The following is a 12,173-nucleotide window of genomic DNA, read 5'->3' as shown; positions in this document are numbered from 1 at the left end:
TGATTACTGGTTTGAAGCTGAAGATTTCAAACATGGGATGACTCTGGAAGAAGATGCAGTCCAAGGAGTGGCTGACCTTGGGGTTCTGCTTCTAGTACTGGTTGTTAGAAATGTATTGCCACTGTTTTATTTGGGGGCATAACTTTTTGACAGGTAAGTGTAAACTGGATAAATCCACTTTCAACACTGGGGCATAGTTCTAATGACCATATTTTATAAACCCAACTAAAAGTACATGGTTTAACAATGGCCCCTACTTTTTGGTAATTTGTTAATGTACTTATGTGAAAAGACAACATAATATACAACATATACAGTATTTTGGTACCATGTTAGAAAACCGAGGAATCAAAGTTCATGTAGACACTAGAAATAACTTTAAAAATGACAAATGATGATGCAAAAAATTAAACACTTTCAGACATGTTTAAGATACAACAATTTTGAGTTAGACTGTAAACTTCTTGAGAGAAGAGACCATTTATTAGCTCAGGGCAATCCAATACTACCTTTGCATCCTGCTTCCCCTCAAGCTCTACTGATGTTTACAGGAGTGGAGGTCAATAGTAAGAGTTAAATGAAACTTCTTGTGTCAGTTACTGGTTGATGATTTTATTTGTATCTTTTGGGGAGTTGGATCCCAGCTGGAGTAATTCCGCAGCCCACCCACCCCCAAGGATGGGTGTAGTCTTTCTTGTTCTACTCCTGCTTTAAGGAACAGGCTAGTTCCCTGCTCAGATTCCAAATTCCTTAGGAAACCAGAAGCTGCAACAAAACCACACCAGTAACTTCCACTCACATGTCAGTTTTAAAACAACTTGGGAAAGGTCAGCCTATTTGACTTCCCTCTATTGTTGAATTTACCCAGTTCCTGATTATATTACAGTGTGGTGGTGATTTTAAAGGCGATTCCTTTATCTGTTGCGGTTTTCTAAGCAACATAAATTAGCCAGGAGCTTCCTTTTCACCCTGAATACTATTTGCCTTGGGAAAAGATTAGCTGTGATAAAAGCTGTTAACTTTAGTGGCCTTTGAAAGAACATCTACCGCACTTGAGTGGAAACTTGTTCAAGAGACGAGGTAGAAGGGAGCCAAGGAAAGCTCAGCAGTGACACGAAGAGGTCGTTGGTGTGCACTGTATCTCAATTCAAAGGCCAAGGACATTCCTTGGTAGATTAAGCACCACAATTTAGACATATTTAAAAATATGTTTTAACCTTCAAACTATGGTTTCCATTTGTTTTGATTTCTATCGCTTAGAGTCACTAGCTTTGCCTCAATCATCTGAAAATATACATTTACACCGTGTAGAGGTTGAGGTGAGTATGGCATGTAGAAAATTGGTCCCAAGAAAGCCTTTTAGCCTTCCTATGAAGAATTCAGAATAATATATCATTTTTATAATTGTCATTTTATTGATTGCTCTTTTACTTTTAACTGCCAATTCCAGTTTAAATTTTCTATAGTTTTCTGTGTGATCTCTTCATGTTTAGTTCATTTTAAAATGCCGCACAAACAATATTTGGTAGTTAAAATGAAATCCAATGTATTCAACACGAAAAAGGAGTTGAAGATCAAAGGTACCATTTGCAAAACAAACAAACAAATGAAAAAGCAGAGTGGGAGTGAGTGGTCTGGGAGGCCAGGGCGCCGACTAGGCATATTTAGAGCATCATTTCTCTGATTGCTTGAGTCTGGTCCCTCAGCGAGCCTGCTTTCAGACTTACAATAATATTACCTACCAGAATGTTCTGAAGGCAATTGAGTATATGTGAGCATCAGTGTTTAGAAATCTGGCTGCCAAACAAGTCAGTTCAATGTAGGGATGAGGAGTGCTGAGCAGTGGTTACGGGCACAGGTTCTGCCTGCTGAATTTTAGTTGTACCACTTTGGGCAATTTACCTAACTTCTCTGTGCCTCAAGTTCCTCACCTGTAAAATGAGAATAACAGAACTACCTCTGAGGGTTGCTGTGAGGACTAAATGAGGAAATAATACATGTGAAGTACAGTATTAGAAACAGCGCCCCAGACATAGCAAGCACTCAGACATCACAGAGAATACTCTAGCCAGTTTTTAAGATAGGTGTCGATTCTAGACAAGCCATTAACATGGTAGACATTTTAAAACAATGACCTTTCCTAGAGGTGGAAAAGAACAGGAAAACCAATAAGTCTTGAAGTCTGTGAAGGGATTGTGGAAGAGGAGAGTGAAAATTAAGCACTTTGCTTATACCAATAAGGAAATGGGCTTAATTTATAGCAGGAAAGGCTATGCATTGAGTTTGTAGACTTCCTGGCACATTGCAGTGTAAGATGCTGTTAAGCTGGAAGTTGAGAAGAAGGGAAAAGCTACTTGATGTCAGTCAATATGGTATTAATAAACTTTGAAGCTTCCCTATGTCCTTTTGATTGGATATGAAGTATAGTGATTGCACATAAATATATTACTACCTACAGGAAAAGAGCTGGATTCTAACACTATTACGACCACTTAACAGGGAGAATCATTTCATCAAGGGTCTCTTATTAGCAATTCAGTAACTAAGCTCCTTTGGTTGAGTTCCAAGACCAATGGTCTTTACAAGGAGTTTCACTCCAGAGCACACAGTGTTTATGGTGAAGTTTAAGCCCTACGAATATTCCATTTGAATTACAATGCAATGCAACAGTATTTGACATCTAACAATCCATTTAAATTTGTTAGCAATCTCAGTTTAAATGACTGTGTAGATGATCTCTATGACATGCTACATGAGTTATAGGATTTTGATTTTTGTGGGGTTCATAAAGTTTTAAAACTCATTACAATTCTTTTATATTTACTATTTTGTTCTTTTACATAAAGTAGCATGCAAACTTAAGCTCAAAACTATTTTTCAACCAAATTTAGTCCAGAACACATGTTAAAAGTAATTGGTAAAAAATGATATTTTAAAAAGCACATGTGAGGAAAATTTAGAAAAATACTGAAGTACTCCATTGTCATAATGATAAAATTTCAGCTCAAAGGGATTTTGAAGATCACTTAATTTGCCTACCCTTGTTCTGTTATAGACAGGCTGCCTTGTTGCTCAACCATGATGTGAATGACGCTCCTTGAAATTATGAGATACAGAGTCTGTGTGGCCGTAAGTGGTGCCCTGATGGTGGATGAGAAAATAGAGGTAAAGGGACTTGCCCAGACTTCTTAAGTGGCCTTGTTTCTTACTGACTTCTAGGGTTCTTTCCAACTCCATAGGGTTAAAATAAAAGTTGACCTGCTAAATCTAAATTCACATTATCTAACAGGGCACACTGTTGGGTTAAAAATCAGTAGAGATAACAAAACTGATCTAAATCTTTTTTTTTCTCCCCAAAGTTCCAGTATGTAGTTGTATATCCTAGTTGTAGGTTATTCTAGTTCTGCTATGTGGGATGCCGCCACAGCATGGCTTGATGAGCAGTGTGTAGGTCCACATCCAGGATCTGAACTGGCAAACCCTGGGCCACCAAAGCAGAGCAGGTGAACTTAACCACTCAACCACTGGGCCAGCCCCCAAACTGATCTAAATCTTTAAAAATTCACCCTTCATAGGGGAGTGGATTTTTTGGAAACAATTTAAAAATGCATCCAAAGGAAGGACATAGAACAGAGTAGAGAAAATGGTGTATTGCTGTTTGGATAGCAATAGTGTCAAGCCTATAAAAAAAGAAAACCTGACAGTCACCTCAGGGTAGAAGGTGGGCAGGGATTACATGGAAGAAGCCCAGCCTGGAACCCTGTGGCAGCACAAAGCTTGGGGGATTTGCCAGGTGCTGTGGTGCTCAGCCGTGCCCTCAGTGGTTTTCCATCTCATCATTTTAATTTCATGGGATCATGGTTTAGGTGGCCTCATAGAACCAGGGGTCGTTTGGAGAATCCATAAAATTAAGTAAGAGAAGTCGCTGAGGACCAGCTGAAGGATGCACTGAAGGAAAATTGAGAGCATGTGTAGTAGCAAGCAGGGGTAAGGCCAAGATGTTTCCTTTTGCATTTGGGGAAATGCATCTAAATTAGATGTTATGTCACTCATAGCCTTTGGACTTCAAAATAGATAGAAGCATATGTGAATAGAAACTTTCAGCTTTCTTTTTTCTGTCCTGGTAAATGACTCATACCATGGTCATGGAGATGCAACTTTCTCACATTTGCCGTTGGAGGACAGGAAGGGTGACTTCTCTGGCATTCCTCACAACATATAGCATTATGACAGGGGGAAGACAGAGTTTTAGTATTCTAGATTGTTAAGGTAAGGGAAAGGGAGAATAGGCTCCGTAGTTTTTTGTTTATTGTTCATTCTTGCAAATATACCACGTATGTGCCCTCTGATTCGTCAAAGCTTGTTAATTGGGTGTGAGCCTATATTTTCTTTCACGGTGCACAAAGACTTACTCTAAACCACAACCTATTCCGGTAGGAGAAACCCCCTCCCAAAACCAAAATACAAAATGCCTCAAGGCTGGCTGGCGTTAAAAGTGCTGGCAGACAGAAGCGGTAATCTGTTGGTAATTTTATAAGATTTCTGTGTTGATTACTATTTGGGCAGTGTCCACGTCCCTGACTAGGACTTCACACACTCACAGCTGCCCTGGGAGCAAGTAAACATCTGCAGAGAAACAAACAAGGGTTATTCCAACGATTAAAAGAGCTGGTTACTGCTAATGCTATTGTCAATGATCTTCTACAAGAATTTCAATTAAATGAAAATCAAATGCCGGCCCTCCGAGGCCAGATGGTGCCGGGAAGGAAGGGCCTCACATCCACAGTCAAGGAGCCCACGTTCCTGCCCTGGCACTGCCAACACCTAGCTGTGAAGGACAATGCTCAGCTGACACGTGCCCAGACCTAAGCGAGCGTCTTTAGACTCAAAAAGAAAGGGCCTGCCGCTTCATTAATTCAAAGAAACCAAGAAAAATAAAGCCCATCATAAACTAAGAAGGAGAAGAACAGGCACACCAGGAAGGACAAAAAGGAAGGACAGGCTCAAAGAGAACCTGCCAAGAACAGTGCCAAGTGAGGTAACGATAACTCTCATGTTTTAGTGCTTACAGTATGCCAAGCACTTTTTAAAAAATGTTATTGATATATTTATTGAAACGTAAAATGAGTTGACCACGATCCTTCCAAACTTCATTCATTGACATCACTCAGCAGTTGCTGCATGGCAACGCCAAGAGGCCAAACACTTTTCATATGTCATTTCTAGTTTGTAAAACTCGAAAGTATAGTTGTGTTCCACTGAGGAAACTGAGACTGGGGAGGGCGAGGTGCTTGGGGCCACACAACTGGGGCACAGTGCCATTTCTCCTTCTTTGCTCTTAGAGATTTGGGCAAAATTTTCAGATGACTCAAGTGGCCCCCGGGAAAGTGGGCCTCACAACTGGGGAGATTCCAAGTCTGTTTAGTCTGAGATGTTCTCACTTGATGCTAAAATGCTTCCTATTCCTTAGGTAGCTTGCAGCGAGAGAGGGCTAAACAAAGAAAGATGGAAGAAAAAAGGAATCAGAGAGAAGGTAAGGAAGAAGAGGAAAGGCAGAAAGAAAAAGTAAGAGAGTAGGAAATAAAGGGAGGAGCTCAGTGGGGTCATCATAATAAAAGAGATCCAGATCAAGGCTCTATTTTCTGAAAAGTAACAAAGTGTATATCCCCAGATCCTGACCTCAGATGCAGGGGCCTGTTTTCTCCAGATTGACATCTGTTTCAAAGGGAGATTCAGCCCTGGAGCTTTGTCAAGTGGCTTTGTCAAGTCAAGTCAAGAAAACGCAAAATGATCACTCCACCCCGCAGAAAGCATGGTTTTTTAAAGGGGTCAATCTACTTTATACATTTATTTCCAGAAGTTCACGCTAGTTTTGATCATAACATTATGACAAACTTTACACCAAGTATGTTAAAAATTTTATGTAAATCAAGTTTTTAATAATAGGAGGCCATAGCGCAATTCTAGGATATTAAATTATTTGCAGAGCAGCAGAATGAACGTGGCTATTGTGAGTATGTGTGTGTGATTATCTTTTATGTTTGCCATTAATAGCGTTAGATTCTCTAGTCCACTCACAAAGACTTGCAAATATGATACGTGAATGTAGAATAATATGTCACAACTATAATAATTATAACTAATATGTATTAAACCCATTCTTTCTTAGCACAGCCTTCTCTAATCAATTTGCTTAACATTGCACCCCTAACGTTCTCTCCTCCGTCCTCATTATTGTTTTCAATAGCACTCGCAGCCACTCTAAAATTTTACCTTATTTGTTACCGTCTGTCTCTCTTCTAGAATGTTAACTCCTTGAGGGGGCTGGCGTTGCCATTTGGTTCACTGCTGGATCTCTAGTGCCGGGTTCAGGACCCGTATGTAATGGGTGTTGATGTGTATTAGTTGAATGGATTCATTAATGAATGAATGCGCTGTTTCAAGAAGTATACTTTCTCTTTAAATTCATTATCTTGCTTGATTGTCACATAATTCTAAGGTAAGAAGTGAGTCTTCACAAATGTTGCGTTAGTCGCTCAAAGTCTCACAAGTAAGAAGTACCAGGAAAGCTTGAGCCAGGCCTTCTGATTCCAAGATCCTTACACAACTACACTATGGAATCATAGCTTGTGTGTGTGTCGTGTGTGTGTGTGTGCACATTTAATCCCTGCACTTCAGTTGTACTAAACAGGACTTTCTCATTAAAAAGCTGAGTTGCATTCAACCAAAAGATGATGACAAGACAAAATGGAACAGTTAAAGATAATAAATAAATGTTTAGCTTTCTCTAGTTACTGCTAAAAAGAGAATTGCTTGTGGGAGTGAAAAAAACATAGCAGTGAAATTCTCCTTTCTTCACATTTTTTCATAATATGTTACACACATAAAAATCCAATTTACCATTTTCCCTTCAATTAAACTAAATATGTTGGCATAATCTTTCCTCAGGTTGCTACTGTATCATGTCTTGTCATCTTAACCGTATTAATCCCAGGTCACCCCACTCTTCAGAGCAAAAGCAAGTTTGATTTTCATGTCCCACCCAGATTGACTGTTTCCAGCTCTCTCCTCTTAACTCCTTTCAAAATAGGGAGACGCTATAAATATGTTCACTTTGGATTCTGAGATGGCGTCAAGTGTTCTTGGGCAACACATTGCAGATCTAAGAATAGAGAAACAGAGCCAGTGAAGTGTGGAATACAGTTTGTTTGAATTATGATGGTGCTGTCAATGGGATACTTATTTAAGTTTTACTTTTCTTTGTCCAGTCTCTCAAGCTACATTTAAACAGTTCATGGATGAATTCTGCCCTGAAATTAGAGGAAACAGTATGGCGTCGCTCAGAGCCAGGAGAACTGGATTCAAATCCCAGTTCCCCCCTCGACTGCTCTGTGACCTTGAACAAATCGGAGCTTATTTCCTCAGCTGGGAAGTAAAGAATTGTGCCTGCCCTGACCACTTCTGCTGGGGGAAGATCGTGATCAGACAGAGCAGATGAAGGACTTTGTACACTTCCAAGTGCTTTACAAATGTTAACATTTTACTCAAGAGATTTTTATTACACATTAGCTGGAATAAGAAAAGAGAATTGAAATGATACGGTTTTCAATTTATTGCCTATATGTTTGTTTATTGCCTATAATACCTATAATGCAGATGCAATTAATTATATTTAATGTTTATGGCCATTTCAATAAAAATACCTATTTTTCAAAACTAGTCTACATTAAACAAAAATATAATATTTTATTTATGGGAAAGTCAGAATTGATTTGCATGAACTAACTTTTTTCTATAGATGTATTTCTTATTTATTTTTGTATTATACTTTTGTTGAATGGATAATATATTTATATACTTCAAAAACTAGAAGTTTAAAAATATATACAACAAAAAGTATCCTTTCCATCTTTGTCCCAAATTACTCAGTTCCTATAGCCCCCATTAGGTAACCTCTGTGTGAGTGTCTTATATATCATTTTGGACTGTCTTTCTGAATACGTGAGCTTTAGGTCTTTTTTGCAGTAACGTGAGCTTCTTCTGGTTTAAGGTGGGAGGAGAAGAGAAAGGAGCTAGCTCTTCGAGGCAATGACATGACACGACCAGGGTCACACACTGTTTCAATGGCAGAGCCAGAGTGAGACTTAATCTGTTTGATTAGAAAGCTGGTAACAGGTCCAGTGTATCAGACTAGAAAGGGTTGAGTTAGAGATCACAGAAAACGAAAGCGAGGGTAGCAGGAACATGATAAGGAGAGCAGGAAGAAGGCAAGAATCTGTTTTGCCTCTATCCAGGGAAAGGGTCTCAGTCCAGGAGCGCCAGGAAGGGAGCCACAAGTGACGTGTGCTCATCTGCAAACAGGCTCCCAGCCCACCCCAAGTTGAGGAACTAAGTTCCTTAGGGTGCCCTGCACAATAAGAGCTCAGGGGCTCTCCCAACGTATCCCTAGGGCTCACAATGAAGGTCCAAAGTAAGCAGGGTAGAATGAGTCCACTGGACTGTGTTCATTTATCTGAGGGGCCCAAGAGCAAGTGCTCTTCAGGGAGAAATGTTTCTTCCAGGTGGAACCCAGCAATCCATCGGAGCCCTTTACTTTATGTGGTCTAAGACTGGAGAAAGGTCAGTAAGTGACCCCTAACTGTGAGCTCCCTTTGCCTTTGTGAAGAGCCTACTGAGGCGGGCATACGCAGAGGAGTGCAGAACAGGCGTTCAGACATCCATTTTCATCATTTGCAATGGGCATTTGAAACACTTGGCCTAATGAGTAACCTCTGAGGTCAGCCTTCATCTAATTAGCTTGTTCTTGGGGACTTTGAGATTCTGAGATGACATATTTTGTCAGAAAATTCTTGGAACTTGGGAAGATTTGTTTATAAATGGTTGGCCTTGAACACTGTGTTCTTAAACACACACACACACTATCCCTTACAAAACAGCAACAGAATTGGGGGGGATTTGTTGGTGCCTTACGTGTCTGGTTCTTCCATCTGCCATCAGCCACTCAAAATAACCCGAGAAATCTAGTTTGAATTTCAAAGATGTTTCTAAACTTGCTTTACGTTATCCTAAAAATTCCTCTAACTTTTCTTGATTTTTTTTGTGCGTAATTGTTTTCATGTGCTTCTATTGTCTTAAATCTGAAAAGTAACACTCAGAAAGTTGCATGTGGTTGCTGTGTCCTGAAGAACCACTTGACAGTAAACTCTTTGGAGTCATGGAGTCATAGAACTTTGGTTTTTCTCTTCTTTTCTTTCTTTTGTTGATTTTATGCTGAGTTTCCTAGTGTGTCCTCATGAAAAAATTGGCCAGGGATGTTCAACTTGTTTGTATCTGTCCAAGCTATCTTAGGATTTAAAAAATTAGTTCTATGACTCAGGCATATGCAAAAGAAGGAAGAAAAAGCTAAAAAGAGTGTTATGTAGTGAGAATTTAAAAGCTTATGATGTCTCAGAAAAACATAAAGCTTGAACAGAATCTCAAATGTGATTCTTCCTTGTCTCTGAATTGTTGACTAACTATTCATGTGCAAAGTGATGTAGATACAATGCTAGTCATTGCAGCATTATTTTTATAGCAAAAAATTAGAAAAACTTAAATAACCATCTTGAGATGACTGTTTAACAAATTGTGGTACATCAATAAAACGGAATAGTTTAGATAGTTTTCAAAGAAGAAACAACAATGTCCAAAGTATGCTGCTTAGAGAATATCCAAGGAATCTGCTCTGTGCACAGATACAGAGCTCTGCAGGGGACTGAAGGAATGGAAGAAGGTGTTTGTGTTTTAGAGGATATTGTGATTTACTGGGGATATACGAAATGGTTGTGAAGAGGGTGTGTGAGATATGAGAGGGGTACAATGGAAGGATTGGAAATCCTTCTGGGCAATGGGAAAGGGTTGTTGTAGTCAGTTCAGGTTGCAATAACAAAAATACCATAGGCTGGGTAGTTTAAAGAACAGAAATTTATTTTTTCACAGTTCTGGAGGCTGAGAAGTCAAGGTGCCTGCAGATTCCAGGTCTGGTGAAAGCCTTCTTCCTGGTTTCCTCACGAGGTGAAGAGAAAGAAAGCTCTCTCCTGTCTCTCCTTAAACGGGCACTAATCTCATTCATGAGGGCTCCACTATCATGACCTGATCACCTCCCAAAGGCCCTGCCTCCTAATACCATCACACTGGGGGCTAGGATTTCAACATATGAATGTGGGGGGACACAGACATTCAGACTCTAAGAGTAGTCAAAGAAGGCTTCAAGATGTAGGAGACCCTTGAGTTGGATCCCAAAGAATGAGAGGCATACCAGGTTGCGAGGTGAGGCAGGACTCAGCCACAGAGGTGTTGAAGGGCAGGCAAGGCAGATTTGCAGAGCCGCACACAGTTGCACATGATTGGAGAACATAATGTTAAATGCAACTCTAGATCACCTCGATAGCTCCAGAGTTGCAGAGCAAGGCAACAGATGCCAGCACCTCCACATCCAAGACTACCTGGAAGGATATGAAATCTTGTTTATCATAGGTTTTTTGCATTAATTTTTATTTTTAAAAATATTCCATTAAAATATCATTTATATTGATTATTGAGTTTTTTGGTTGCCTGCTTAAATTTTGTGCCTGAGGTGAGTGTCTCTCTCTCCTCACCCTAGTCCCGGCCCTGCCTCTGAGACCATCAGTGCTGAGCATTCGCTAGGCCCAGAGGGCCCCTACTCCACTTTGGATGGAAGCTTCTTTCTTCTAATCCCTTCTTCCCCTAGGCTAGACTCTTGAGATGGAGTAGGAGGTGAGCAAGGGAGAGAAATCCTGCTATGCTTGCTCATCTCCTCCTCTAACAGCTTCCAGGCCTAAAGCAGGTCTTAGCCAAGGGAAGGCAAAAGCTTTAAGTGCGAACTGAGTTTGGAGATATTTCCGTTGGCTTGGACGTTTTATTTACTGAAATGAGGCTCTGCTTGTGTCTGAAAGTGTGTGAGCTGCTCAGAACCCTCTTCGAGAAAGACCTTGTTGCTTGGCTGTGGGGAGTGGGCTGCACTGACAGCCTCCCACTGAGTTCAGCAGGGTCTGCTTCAGCTTTCCAATGAGGTCACAGTCTTTTCTCAGTGGACCCCGCCAGTGACTAAGGTGGTGACATAGGGGCTTCACCATTTTTGACTAAACCAGGACCACTCTAACGGGTAGTCTTTGCTGCAGAGATCCCCGGCAGGGTGAGGAGACCTTGTCAGACCTATGTCATATTCTGACCTCTCCTCCTCTTCCACTCCTGCCCTCATCCAGACACACTGGCCCCCTTGGTGTTTCTTGAATACCCAGGTATGCTCCTACCTCAGGGCCTTTGTACTTGCTGTTCTCTGCCTGGTACCTTTTCCCCCAGAGGTCCATGTGCCTCACTTCCTCACACATCTCTTCCTCACTGAGCCCTTTCCTGAGCATCCTTTTAAAAAATGACAACGTCCTAGGGCCAGCCCAGTGGCATAGGGTTTAAATTCACACCCTCCACTTTGGCGGCCCAGGGTTGACTGGTTAGGATCCCAGGCATGGACCTACACACCCTCAGCAAGCCATGCTGTGGCAGCATCCCACATACAAAATAGAGGAAGAATGGCACAGATGCTAGCTCAGGGCTAATCTTCCTCAAAAAAAAAGTGACATCTTTTCCCTCGACTCCTGGACTCTCTGTTGTCCATTTCTGCTTTGTTTTGTTCCTCAACATTTATATCTCTAACTTTTCTTGTTTATTGTCTGACTTTTTCCATTAGAATGTAAGCTTCACAAGGGCAAGGATTTGCTCATTTTGTTTTGGTTTTTCCAGCTCCCAAAATGTGGCCTGAGGCATGGTAAACATCCAATGAATATCAGTAACCGAAGCACGGCAAAATACCAGACATCCAGATGTTCTAAAACATCAAAATTGATTCTAATTTGAACTTTCCAGTCAGGTATTTGTTATTGTGTAGAACTCGTCTCATATACTCTGTGTTTATGGAATCACTTGACATAAATTCCTTTTTTTTTTTTTTTGGTGAGGAAGATTGGCTCTGAGCTAATGTCTGTGCCAATCTTCCTCTATTTTTATGTGGGACACCACTACAGTGTGGCTTGATGAACAGTGTGCAGGTGTACACTCAGGATCCGAACCCCCAAACCCTGGGCTGCTGAAGTAGAGCGTGTGAACTTCACCACTAC

The sequence above is a fragment of the Equus quagga genome, chromosome 11, assembly GCF_021613505.1.
Source record: "Equus quagga isolate Etosha38 chromosome 11, UCLA_HA_Equagga_1.0, whole genome shotgun sequence".
NCBI lineage: Eukaryota > Metazoa > Chordata > Mammalia > Perissodactyla > Equidae > Equus > Equus quagga.
The sequence above is the reverse complement of the archived record's forward strand: the minus strand, read 5'-3'. Positions refer to the sequence as shown.